Raw genomic sequence first — 14186 nt, forward strand, 5'->3', positions numbered from 1 at the left:
GATCTGCCTGCCTTGGCCTCCCAAAGTGCTGGGATTACAGGCGTGAGCCACTGCACCCGGCCTAAGAGATGGTTTTATAAAAAGATACATAATTTCAGCAGATTAAGAAAATCACTAACCAGGAAAAAAAGAAAAATTCAAATAAATAAGATAATAAATGAAAGAGACACTGTAACCAATGCTACAGAAATACTAAGAATCATAAGAAACTGCTATGAACAAACATATGCCAACAAATGGGATAATCTAGAAGAAATGAACAAATTCCTAGACAAATATAACCTACCAAGATTGAATCAAGAAAAAATAGAAAATGTGAACAAATAAAGTAAGAAGGGCAAGAAGATCAAATTAGTAATAATAAAAACATTTTATAAAAGAAAATTTCAAAACCAGACAGTTTACCACTGAATTTTACCAAATATATAAAGAACTAACATCAGAACTAACATCTTCTCACACTCGTCCAAAAAATCAAAGTGGAGAGAATACTTCCAGATTCACTTTATGAGGCCAGCATTACCCTGATACAAAATCCAGACAAGGACATTAGGAGAAAGGAAAATTACAGAAAATATCCCCGATGAATGCATATGCAAAAATTCTCAACCAAATATTAGCAGACTGAATTCAAGAAAACATTAAAAGAATTATTCACCATGATTAGGAGAAGGTTCCAAGATGGCTGAATAGGAACAGCTCCAGTCTACAGCACACCCCATGAGTGACGCAAAAGACGAGTGATTTCTGCATTTCCAACTGAGGTACCGGGTTCATCTTACTGGGGCTTGTCCGACAGTGGGTGCAGGACAGTGGGTGCAGCCCACGGAGCATAAGCCAAAGCAGGGCGAGGCATCGCCTCACCTGGGAAGTGCAAAGGGTTGGGGAACTCCCTTTCCTAGCCAAGGGAAGCCGTGACAGACCGTACCTGGAAAATCAGGTCACTCCCACCCTAATACTGTACTTTTCCAATGGTCTTAGCAAACAGCACACCAGAAGATTATATCCCGTGCCTGGCTCAGAGGGTCCTATGCCCATGGAGCCTCGCTCACTGCTAGCACAGCAGTGAGATTGAACTGCTAGGCGGCAGCGAGGTTGGGGGAGGGGTGCCTGCCATTGCTGAGCCTTGAATAGGTATGCAAAGTGGCCGGGAAGCTCAAACTGGGTGGAGCCCACTGCAGCTCAAGGAGGCCTGCCTGTGTCTGTAGACTCCACCTCTGGGGACAGGGCACAGACAAACAAAAGACAGCAATAACCTCTGCAGACTTAAATGTCCCCGTCTGACAGCATTGAAGAGAGTAGTGGTTCTCCCAGCACGCAGCTTGAGATCTAAGAACAGGCAGACTGGACGCAGTGGCTCACACCTGTAATCCCAGCACTTTGGGAGGCCAAGGCGGACAGATCACAAGGTCAGGAGTTCAAGAACAGCCTGGCCAATATGGTGAAACCCCATCTCTACTAAAAATACAAAAATTAGCCAGGCATGGTGACAGGTGCCTGTAATCCCAGCTACTTGGGAGGCTGAAGTCTCCAAGGAATGCTAAGTTTCCTCCTTGTCGTGAGAGACATGAAGTGAAGTTAGTTTTGGGAGATGGAGGCTGGATGGCCCTCGGGGGCTGACCCGCAGGACGTCGAACTTTGGGATATAGCAGAGAGAGAGCTTGGCACGACTTGTTATCCCGGGCTGTGGAATCCTGGAAAAGAGCTACCATACAGCCCATGCCTGGTCGACTGGAGGACCATCCTAGTGGAAAGGGGATAATCCGGGCCTCTGGCCTACCGTGGTCACAAGCATAACAATTCCTTTTGTTTAAAGTGTGGACAGACAGTGTGGCGATTCCTCAGGGATCTAGAACTAGAAATACCATTTGACCCAGCCATCCCATTACTGGGTATATACCCAAAGGATTATAAATCATGCTGCTATAAAGACACATGCACATGTATATTCATTGCAGCACTATTCACAATAGCAAAGACTTGGAACCAACCCAAATATCCAACAACGATAGACTGGATTAAGAAAATGTGGCACATATACACCATGGAATACTATGCAGCCATAAAAAATGATGAGCTTGTGTCCTTTGTAGGGACATGGATGAAACTGGAAACCATCATTCTCAGTAAACTATTGCAAGGACAAAAAACCAAACACCGCATGTTCTCACTTGTAGGTGGGAATTGAACAATGAGAACACATGGACACAGGAAGGGGAACACCACCCTCCAGGGACTGTTGTGGGGTGGGGGGAGGGGGGAGGGATAGCATTTGGAGATATACCTAATGCTAAATGACGAGTTAATGGGTGCAGCACACCAACATGGCACCTGTATACATATGTAACAAACCTGCACATTGTGCACATGTACCCTAAAACTTAAAGTATAATAATAATTAAATTTAAAAAAAGTGTGGACAGAATGCTTGATCCATTCCAACCAGGCATTCGCATCTTTATATCCTATCTCAATTGCCAAAGTTTGTTTTTATTAGTTTTCTTACATACCAAGCAACTATCTGTAACTTGTTTGGCCAGGGTACAAATTCCTATACACCCATAACCTCTGAGAACTGCATCACACATGGCCTGGGGTCCCCAGTGGGTCCCTTGATGTAATTGGGATAAGATTTCCCTCATCATTTCTCTCTGGTCTAGCAATATCCATTTTCTGTCTGATTCTCTTTAGTGCCTATTTTTATTAGTTTTTCTTTTTCAGTGGAAGAGAAAATGGTGATTACGGTAGGAGAAGGAAGGTAGGGAGTTAAGTGGAAAGTAGGCATTTTAGAGGAGACAGCAGCCTGTTTGGCATGTGATCTGCTAGGTTATTTCTTTGACTTCCAAAAGAAAGGCCTTTCTGGTGTCTGGGAACATGGACAATAGCTATGTCTTCCAGCAACTGAAGGTTATTCAATACTTGGGTAATTAACTCCTTGTGAACAAGGTCTTGACCTTCACTATTAATGAGACCTCATTCAGTCCAAATTTTTCCAAATGTATGAGCCACTCCAAAGGCGTACTTAGAATTGGTATAGATGGTTTCTTCCTGGTTCTGTAAGTACTTTAAGGCTTGGCTGAGTGCAAACAGCTCACATGTTTGAGCAGACCACTTACTAGGCAATTTTCCTGATTCTATTTCTACAAGAGTTTGTCCATCAATTACTGAATGCCCATTGTGTCTTTTTCCCTCAATCACCTGGGAGGAACCATCTATAAACAAGTGTCATCCTGTCCCGAAGGGAGTTTCTCCTAGGTCTGGTCAGACTTTTGTATGGTAATCAATTAAATCTAAACATATGTGCTCTATCTTTAGATTTGGATCCCCTGTTAGGAAACCTGCTGGGTTAAGTGAATTATCAGTGGTTAATGTTAAATCATCTTTTTCTAACAGAATGGCCTCATACATTAAGATTCTTGAGTCAGTAAGCCATCTCCCTGCCTTCTGGTTTAAGTCAGTTCTAACTTGGTGAGGCGTACTGTCAATTTTCCTCCAAAGGTTAACTTTCTACTTTCTTCAACTAATACTGCTGTAGCAGCAATGGATTGGATGCATTGAGGCCATCCACAAGTAACTAGATCTAAGACTTTTGGCAGAAAGGCCACAGGCTGCCGACAGCCTCTGTGTTCTTGAGTAAGCACTCCTAATGCTACTCCATTGCTCACATTGACAAAAACGTGAAATGGCTTCTCTAGTGAAGGTTAAGGCTAAAAACAGGGGTGGTTATGAGTCTTTTTTCAGCTCTTCGACCTGATCAACTTCCTCAAGAGTCCACAGGAGATGGTCAGGCTTCTCCTGGGCAAGTTTTTGATATAACAGTTTACTGTATAGTGCATATGTGTCAATGCATAAGCAACAGTATCCAACTAACCCTAAAAATTTCCTGAGTTTTTGTTTAGTTTGAGGCAAGGGTAGGGACACGATTCACTCAACTCATTCAGGCCCTATTCTTCACTTGCCTGCACTTATTAAGTGGCCTAAATATTTAACGTCAGGCTCTACATACTGAAGCTTTCCTTTTGAGACTCATAGCCCCTTGAACTGCAGATGGTTAAGAATATGTGTAGAGAAGTCAGTTACCTTCTTTATATCTTCACCAGATATAAGAATATCATCCATGTACTGGAGCAAGCATATTTGCTTCGGGATGACCAATTTTTCTAATACTTGTTCTAAAATTTGGTCAAAAAGATTAGGGGAGTCTGTCTTGGGGCAAGACTGTCCATCGAGGAGATGGAAAAACAGAGGAGTGAGCAGCTCCTGAATCGACAAGCTCATGTTTAGGTCCCACCTCCAAATTTATCAAGGGCTCCTGGTGGGACTCAAGATAAAAGAAACAGAGCCCCTCACCCCCCTATTCTTCCTAGAAAGTCATGAATGGAAGGGCTTCTTTCTCCTTTCTTAGTTCGGGACATTCTCCCTTGAAGTGACCTGTTCTTCTGCATTGGTAGCACCTATCTTACGCTTCCTCCCTCTCAGTTCTGGGATTCTTTGACCTTGCTCCCCCACACCATTTAGGAGGCCTGATAAACCCCTTGGTCTTAGTCCTCCAGATGGAGGCTGGGGTCCTTTAAAGGAGGGTTTGGACCCTTTATAGTTTCTGGCTCCCTGGAAGTTCTGTTTAGAAGTACATGGGTTTGGAGCCATCTGTTGGAAGGTGGATAACATAAGATTTGTCTTTTGTTTCTGCTTTTCTTTGTCTCTCCTCAGATATATCTTTTGAACTTCCCTGAGAAGTTCACTTAGGGGCCGGTCTACCCAATTTTCTATCTTTTGTAATTTTTTTGAAATGTCTGACCAACTTTTAATGACAAATTGGAGTTTTAACATTCCTTGCCCAAGGGAATCATCCAAATTGAAGCCTGCATATTGTCTCATTTGCTCCTTCAGTCTGTCTAGGAATCTCATAGGCCCTTTATCTTTTTCCTGTTGTACATCAAATGCTTTAGAAAGATTTTGGGTTCAGGGTACTGATTCCCGAATTCCTTTTATTATCATCTCTCTTAGGTCCTGCATGTTTTCCCGGTGATCTGCATTGTTATTGTCCCACCAGGGGTCTTGGGCATGGAATTTCTGTTCCCCGGCAGGAATGTTTTGACCAGGAGGATGCTCATGTTCCCAAACTACCATAGCAGCCCTATGAATCATACTCCTTTCTTCCCCTGAAAAGAGGATGCCCAAGATGGATATTAACTTGACCCAAGTGTATAACTGAGGTCCTAAGAATTGATCAATTTGATCTGACACTCTGTAAGGGTCATCTAGTGGTGGCTTAAGCTCCTTTTTTAAAATTCTGGACTTCTGAACTGGTTAAGGGAGCATTTACAAAGCCAATGGCTCCCCCTCCTTTTGGTACCTCTTTTAAGGGAAAGAGAGTCAAGGCTGACTCCTTAGGTGCGGAGGGAAATGGGAAATTGCGATTATCTTTTTTACATTGTTCTACTTCACGCTGGAGTCCTTTTAGAGAGGGGTATTTAGGTTGGGAGGCAACAGGCTCTTGGGATGGTAATTCCCAAGAGTCAGGGTTATAAGAAGGAGGGATAACGTGAAGAGAGGAAGGATTTGGAATGGAATCTGAGGCAGCAGCGGCTGCCTGAGGGGAAAGATTGGGGACACTGAGCAGGGGTAGATGGTCTAGGGGGTCCCATGTGCTGGAGTCTTTAGGCATGGGAACTGGCTCCTCTGACTTTTCATTTTGAGGTGCAAGATTGGGCTCTTCCCTAGTTGTTTTTAAGGAAAAAAGAAGAACAGGTCCCTGCCTCCAACAAAGACCTGTTCTTCTTGAGAAACTGGACTTTTATCATTAACATTATTGAATTAGAAGCTAGCACATTACATTCCCATTCCACCCAAACTTTGGCCAGAAGATTGAGGGTTTGAGGATGGGGTCCTGAGTCCAAATAAAACAACAATATTTTATCATTTGTTGTTTTTTCTTATGTTTAGTCCTTTCATTATCCTTCCAGTATTTTAACATGAGACCTAGGGGGCTATCAAGGGGATATCCTTATTACCATCTTTATCCTTCTTGCTCCCTGTCTTGCTTGGGGTATTTCCCACATTGGGTCCTGGTTAGGCTCAATCTCTCATATTAGAGATGTCTCGCCTATCCTTCTCTGGAGGCTTGCTGGGGCTATTAGACTCAATCGCGCATATTAGAGATGTCTCGCCTATCCTTTAGCCCCACCTGCTGGAGGCTCCTTGCATTCACACACACTTTCAACCCCCAGAATATCCCCACCACCAAGGAAGTATTTTGTTGTCCCTGTGACATTTCTTACCTTGGTATGTGCACAGAGTTACCTGGTCACAGCGGTATGTGAGGATCCTTTCCCCCAAGTCGCCAGCTGGTTTCTTTCTGCGTTGCTGAGAGTCCGGGTTTATTTGTCACGCTGGGTGGGTCTTGATTCTTTACCCCTGAGGCCTCTGCAACAAGGCAGCGGGCATGCCTCCTCACAGGAGAGATCTAGACCCTCCCCAGAAGAGAATGGAAATCCTGGATGAGCCCTCAAATTTGTATTTGTATTTTGGTGATGCAAAAGAAATAGCACTCGAGCATAAATTTTCTCAGCAAGGCAATTTACTTCTATAGAAGGGTGCATTTCACAGATGGAGCAATGGCAAGAGCACACCTGAGCAAAGAAGGAGAAGTGGGTCTTATCCCTGATGCAGGTAGCCCCTACTGCTGTGCCATTCCCCTATTGGCTAGGGTTGAATCACACAGTCTAAGCTAATTCTGACTGGCTATTTTAAAGAGAGCAGGGGTATGAACCAGAGTGGTGGGGTGAGCAGTTTTGGCGGGAAGGATGGTTGCAGAACAGGTGACTAAAGGTGACTCAGGTCAGAGCAGGTGACCGGGGGTGACTCAGGACAGAGCAGGTGACCAGGGGTGACTCAGGGCAGAGCAGGTGAGCAGGGGAACAGATGTGAACTACTGATTAGAACTAGTATAAAAGGTTGTTTACTGAAACTAGGGGCAAGGAGATGAGGAGAATGAGGAAGTTAAACTTTAAAATGGAGAACAAAGAACTGAACATACTGACATACTGATTGTTTGAAGAGAAATTTAGAATTCACTGTATTTAACATCAGCAAACCAAATTCAACAACACACTGAAAAGATAATACACCACGATCAAGTGACTTTTATACCAGAAATGCATGAATGGTTCAACATATGCAAATCAACAAATAAGATACATCACATAAACAGAATTAAGAACAAAAATCATATGATCATCTAATAGATGCTGAAAAAGCATTTGATAAAATTAAGCATCCCTTTATCATAACAACCCTCACCAAACTAGGCATCAAAGGAACGTACATCAAAATAATAAGAGTCACATATAATAAACTCATAGCCAACATCATACCAAATGGGAAAAAGTTGAAAGCATTCCCTCTAAGAACTGGAACAAGACAAAGTTGCTTACTTTCACCACTCTTATTCAACATGGTACTGGAAGTCCTCACCAAAGCAATCAGACAAGAGAAAAATATAAAAGACATCCAAATTGAAAAAGAGGAAGTCAAATTATCCCTGTTCACTGATGATATAATCTTGTATTTGGAAAACCCTAAAGACTCCACCAAAAATCTCTTAGATTTGATAAATGAATTCAGTTAAAGTTTAAGGATACAAAATTAATGTACAGATATCAGCACCATTTCTATACACCAGTAATGTTCTAGCCAAAGATATCAGTCAAAATAATATTAGTAATTTTTTAAAGTAAAACCTTCTGCTCTAAAAAACATACTATTAAGCATAAGAAAGGACAAACTATAGACAGAGAGAAAATATTTCCCAAAAAGGACTGAATATATTTCCTATGTAATAAATTATATATTTATACTTATATTTAATTTATAAAAATATATATAATGAATTATATATTTCTTGAATATATAATGAATTATATATTTCTTGAATGTATAATGAATTCTCATAACCTAATAACAATAGGACAAACCCCACAAAAAAAATTTATTTAAAGGGAATAATATAGGCTTAAGAAATTATTTAGGCAGATAATGAGGGTACAGGAGTCCTCGGTAAGGTTTTTGTTTTAACAGAAAGCAGCCCCCAAATCATTTCTTTTCCAACAGAAGGTAGCCTGAAAAATCAAGCTGCAAGCATAGATAAGCAAGCTGGAAGCTTGCACAGGTGAATCCCAGCAGCTGTGCCAAAAGCCAGGTATATACAACGAAGAGGTTTTCTTCTCCCTTCTCCTTGTCGCCATGTGTGCCGGTGTCATGGCACCGGCCAGGTGGAAACCACATCTGCCTAATAAAAGAAAGATTAGGGTGGGATGGCCAGCCTCTTTGTGGACTATGTAAATGGCACACTTGGTCCAACCAAACCCCTGCGACCTATGTAAATCAGATACTGCCTCCTCAAGCCCTCTATAAAACCAGCTGCTTCAGCCGGGTGCGGTGGCTCACGCTTGTAATCTCAGCACTTTGGGAGGCCGAGGCGGGCGGATCACGAGGTCAAGAGATCGAGACCACAGTGAAACCCCGTCTCTACTAAAAACACAAAAAATTAGCCGGGCGTGGTGGCGGGCGCCTGTAGTCCCAGCTACTCGGAGAGGCTGAGGCAGGAGAATGGCGTGAACCCGGGAGGTGGAGCTTGCAGTGAGCCCAGACTGCGCCACTGCACTCCAGCCTGGGCGACAGAGCGAGACTCCGTCTCAAAAAAAAAAAAAAAAAAAAAAAAAACCAGCCGCTTCCCACCGCAACCCAGGAGATCCCTTCGAAAACCCCCTCCCTCTACACAGGGGGCTTTCCTCTTGTTTCTTTCACCTATTAAACTTTCAGCTCTTAAACCCATTCCGTGTGTACCCACATCTTTGTTTCCCTTAGTGCGAGACAATGAACCTCAGTTATTTCCCCAGACAAACAACACCACTTCATTGTGGGGACTCGCCCAGGATCAGAATCAGAACGGAAGGTATATTCATCAGAGGGGTGAGTACAGGCGCAGAACTTAACTTTCAACTCTGTCCTTTCATTTGGAGGCTCTCGGCCTCCATCTTAAATTCAAATCAAACAATGGGCATCCTACAGCCACCTCAATGCTGATAGGGCGGCCGCCATCCTGGAAGTCTCGGATGTTGGGCTTGCTTGGGAGAACTGGGAGAACTTCTCAATACTCACGGGTCACTGGGCACGTTGGCCATGCTTCTCGAACCATTTTCCTTTCACGGAGGACCTAGCCGTCGCGTGGGGCTAGAAAAGGTCCTGAAGCAACTTAAGATTTCTGGCCAGGGCTACACCCTGGTGTTATCTTAAGGCTTCTGGACTGACCCCAGCCTCCAACTGCCAGACTGGGTGTCGGCAACAGGATCTCCAGCTGTCCTGTCGCAAAATTTCCTCATTTCCTATCCGCAAATGCCATGTCTCCTATCCACTCTGTGTATGCAGTGTTTGAGAATTTTTACAGTTCAGGGAAATAGTCCTCTTAGGCAAGATTAGCGAATGCCATAGTAACTGGGCATATAGCACAAGGTAAGGCTGTTTTCTGTGATTTTGTAGGAGCAAATAGCCTCTCTCAATAAGCATTTCTCTACCCTTCCTCTGGGAAGCACGTGGTATTTCTAGGTCAACATCGCCACCTAGTGGAATAGGAAGCCTCTCCATGAGGCACAGCGTTGGTCCATTCCGCACCCTCATACTACAGACCAGGCTTTATGCCACTTCTGTGAATGAGAAAACTCTGCCTTCAACAATTAGAAGTAAAATCTCCTCCAAAGCCAAATTTTAGTTCTGATACTGTCCCATCAGCAGGAAAACCGCCATTAGGTCCCTAAGTTATTTTAAGGCACCCATTCTACCCCCAGTTAAAACAGTACTTAATTAGCAAGGAGATTTTAAGTCCAGAAGTTAACCAGAATCGTTCTATAAGGGTAAACCATTCTCTAAATACCTGAGATTGGATAATTTAGAAAGAAAAGAGGTTTATGTAGCTCATGGTTCTGCAGGCTTGGAAGTTCAAGGACATGGCCACCCTGGCTTCTGGTGAAGGTGTCATAACCCGGCAGAAAAGCTCAAAGAAGAGAACAGGTACAAAGAGAAAAAACCTGAAGAACATCTGGGCTTTATAACAACCCACTCTTATGGGAACTAATCCATTCCTGTGTTGCCAGAGTGAGAATGCAAAGCCATTTCATGAGGGATCCACCCCCATAACCCAAACACTTCCCACTAGGTCCCACATAGGGGATCAAATTTCAACGTGAGTTTTGGTGGGGACAAACAAACCATACCCAAACCATATCCACCTTATACAAAAATTAACTCAGGATGGATCTCAGGATTAAATATATAAAATGTAAAACTATATAAAACTTTTAGAAAAAAAGAAAATTTGGGGGATTTAGAGCTAAGTGAAGAGTTCTTAGACTTGCCACTAAATGTATGATCCATAAAAGGAAAAATTAATTAATTGGACTTAAAACTTTGGTGAAAGGCTCTATTAAGGGCATAAAAGTACAAACGATAGACCAAGAGAAAATATTTTCATACCACCTATTTGGCAAAAGACTAGTATCTAGAATATATAAAGAACTCTCAAAATTCAACATTAAAAAAAATACAGTTAGCAAATGGGCAAAAGACATGAAACAGTTCACTAAAGAGAATATTCAGATGACAAATGCATGAGAAGATTTTCAACACTATTAGCTACACTGAATTTAATAGAAATTAAAACCACAATGAAATGTTTCTACATACCTAGGGGATGGCTGAAATTAAAAACTGACAATACCAAATGCTGGTGAGGATGCACAAAAACTGGATCATTCATACACCACTGATGGGAATGTAAAATGTACATGAAAATAAATTAGTCTGGCAGTTTCTTTTAAAACTAAACACGAAACTACCATATAGCCAGGCAATTGTACTCTTGGACATTTATTCCAGAGAAATGAAAACATACTCACACAAAAACCTGTATGTGAATGTTTATAGTAATACTGTTCACAATTGCAAAAACAACTGGAAATAATCCAGATGTCCCCCAGCGGGTAAATGTTTAAACAAACTGTGATACATCCATGCCATGGAATACTGCTCAACAATGGAAAAGAACAACAACCTGGATGAATCTCTAAATAATTTTTTGAGTGAAAAAAATCCCAAGAAGTTCTATACTGTATGATTCCATTTAAATAGGAAGTCAGGGTGGAAAGACATTGGGCGTGGATATAAAATGGCAACATGAGGGAACCTTGTTCTTTATCTTGACCTTATCAGTGTTAATATCTTTCTATGGTATTGTACTGTAGTTTTGCAAGATGTTACCTGTGGAGATAATTGGGTAAAGTGACAGAGGATCTCTTATTTCTAAAAATTTAAGAAGTAAGCCAGATACAAAGAAATATGATGTAAAGAAAACCTCATGTCCTTTGCAGGGACATGAATGAAGCTGGAAACCATCATCCTCAGCAAACTAACACAGGAACAGAAAACAAAACACTGCATGTTCTCACTCATAAGTGGGAGTTGAACAATGAGAACACATGGACACAGGGAGGGAAACATCACACACTGGGGCCTGTCAGGGGGTGGGGGGCAAGGGGAGGGAGAGCATTAGGACAAATACCTAATGCATGTGGGGCTTAAAACCTAGATGATGGGTTGATAGGTGCAGCAAACCACCATGGCACATGTATACCTATGTAACAAACCTGCACGTTCTGCACATGTATCCCAGAGCTTAAAGTAAAATTAAAAAAAAAAAAAAGAAAAGAAAAGAAATACAAGAAAACCTCATTCACAATCTGGCGTGTCTAGTCTTCCTTTTATTTAAAATAGTTGATTCTCAATCCTGGATGTTGTAACTCCCACAGTAGACTTTTGGTGATGTCAGGAGACATTTTTGATGGTCACAATTGAAAGAGTGCTGCTGCATCTAGTGGGTAGAGGCCAGGAATGCTGCCAAACATCCCAAAATGCACAGAACAGCCCCCATAACAAAGAAGTATCAAGACAAGGCCGGGCGTGGTGGCTCACACCTGTAATCCCAGCACTTTGGGAGAACGAGGCGGGCAGATCACGAGGTCTGTGATCAGGAGATCGAGACCATCCTGGCTAACACAGTGAAACACCATCTCTACTAAAAATACAAAAAATTAGCCAGGTGTGGTGGCGGGCGCCTGTAGTCCCAGCTACTCGGGAGGCTGAGGCAGGAGAATGGCGTGAACCCGGGAGGTGGGGCTTGCAGTGAGCCGAGATCGCACCACTGCACTCCAGCCTGGGCGATTGAGCGAGGCTCCATCTCAAAAATAAAATAAAATAAAAATAAAAAAATAAAAAATAAAAAAGAAGTATCAAGACAAAAATGTCAATAGTGCTGAGGTTGAGAAACCCTTATTTACAACATTAATATCTTTCACTCTGCATCAACATTTACAACATGTGTCCCTTCCAAATGAGGAATCTCACTGATTGTTAGTAATTTCAGGACAGGAACTAAATGAAATAAATTACTAAGTTAAAGGTAGCAACTAAATGTTCTTCTCCTGAGGGATAAAGTCTAAAATTACCAAAAATGAAAATAAAGCAAAATTAATTCAACCAAACTTGATTTTCATTGTACATGTGGCAATACTAGATGTTATGAATAACAACAAATATAAGACATATGCTGCCCAAAAAAGCTTAATAATATTCTTGAGAGAATAAGACACATATACTTGGAAAAGCAATAACAGTAAGGCAAAATATGAGTAAAAATGCTTAATATGTAAATAAGCATAATTGAGAATAACAAACGAGCTGGCCCTTAAAAACTAGACTTAAGAATTTTAGAATTGAAGCAATTAACAAGATCTCATTTAACTATTTATTTTGTAGGTGAAGTAGCTGAAACACAGACTGACCAACTTATCCAAATCATGAGAGCAAATTACTGAGACCAGAACTCTAGTCTCCTGATTCCTGATCCTTTGTTGCTGTTTCCTGTATAACACACTGCCTTTGTGATTGCTGGAAAGAGACATAAACAGAGAAGGCCATGTATGACTATCAGTGGAAATGTACATCATCTCTTCATCATCATCATCGTGTAGCAATGCTAGACGTTGTGAATACTAGATGCGGATTCTCAATCCTGGATATGTTGACCCCACAGTGGACATCTGGTGATGTCTGGAGACATTTTTGATTGTCCATCATCATCACAGCTGACACTTGAGTGTTTAGTAAACATATTGGTGAAGGGTTCACATTATGAAATATCAGAAAGTAAGATTGGAAAGGAATGAGCATCTCAAGAAGAAAAGATAAGATTAAACAGAATATTAACAGTCTCAATCTAAATGTTGTAGATGTTAAATGACAAAAGCAAGTGCTACAGAAATTTCAAAGATGGTCAGATTCTGATGGCTTAAGGGTAGTTAGGCATGGCTTGGTAGAAGAGGTAACTTGGAGCTGAGAATTCAAGAGATCCATAGGATTTGAAAGGAGATGAGAGGACAATTTAGATAAAGAAGGCAGTATAGGGCACAGAGTTAAATAAACCAAGTGGCTTTCAGGACAGTGAAGAAACAAAACTTGCTAGAGTAGAGGACTTGAGTAGAGGGGAAATAAGACTGAAAAGGCACGATAGCTCCAGATCGTGCAGGAACCCAGAGAAACTGAATTTACTCTGGCAAAGAGAAGTCACTGCAAGTACTTAAGCAGAATAACTTGATTAAAGTTTTAGGAAGATTCATCTGGCAATGGTGTAGGATGGATTGAGCCAAGAGAGATATAAGGGAAGGCAGGGAGCTATTAATCTAATAAGAATAAAGAATAACAATATTATACAATATCTATAATGTATTTTGTTATTATTACTTGGTAGACACTGTGCTAACCTGCACTTTTTAATTTAATTCTCACCACAACCCTATAAAGGAAACTGAATTAGTGAACATTTTTTCCCCTCCACTCTCACATACCACTCAACACAACACTTCCAACCCCACATGTGTGGGAGTTATTTCTTCACACACCAAGCAATCAACTCTGCAGTAGACATCAGCTGGGTGTCTTCTAGTTCAATTGTGATTCTATCTACTTGGAAATAGGGTCAGATCCCATAGGTTGAGGGCTCAGGCCCACAAGAATTCCCCCCGCTTCAGATGCCAGTCACAAGTAGTAGATTGTCATCCATACTTCTGACTGACCAG

The 14186-nt window shown here is 41.7% G+C and overlaps 1 long non-coding RNA gene across 1 annotated transcript in view; it reads right to left on the reverse strand.

Moving 5' to 3' along the window:
- LOC129479844 (uncharacterized) overlaps positions 1–14186 on the reverse strand; it is a 40257-nt gene that overhangs the window by 18307 nt on the left and 7764 nt on the right. Inside the window, exon 2 of the long non-coding RNA XR_008656807.2 lies at positions 6282–6466. This is a non-coding gene — a long non-coding RNA (uncharacterized lncRNA). The remainder of the gene's footprint in view (positions 1–6281; positions 6467–14186) is intronic.

The sequence above is a fragment of the Symphalangus syndactylus genome, chromosome 3 (genome assembly GCF_028878055.3).
Source record: "Symphalangus syndactylus isolate Jambi chromosome 3, NHGRI_mSymSyn1-v2.1_pri, whole genome shotgun sequence".
Taxonomy (NCBI): domain Eukaryota; kingdom Metazoa; phylum Chordata; class Mammalia; order Primates; family Hylobatidae; genus Symphalangus; species Symphalangus syndactylus.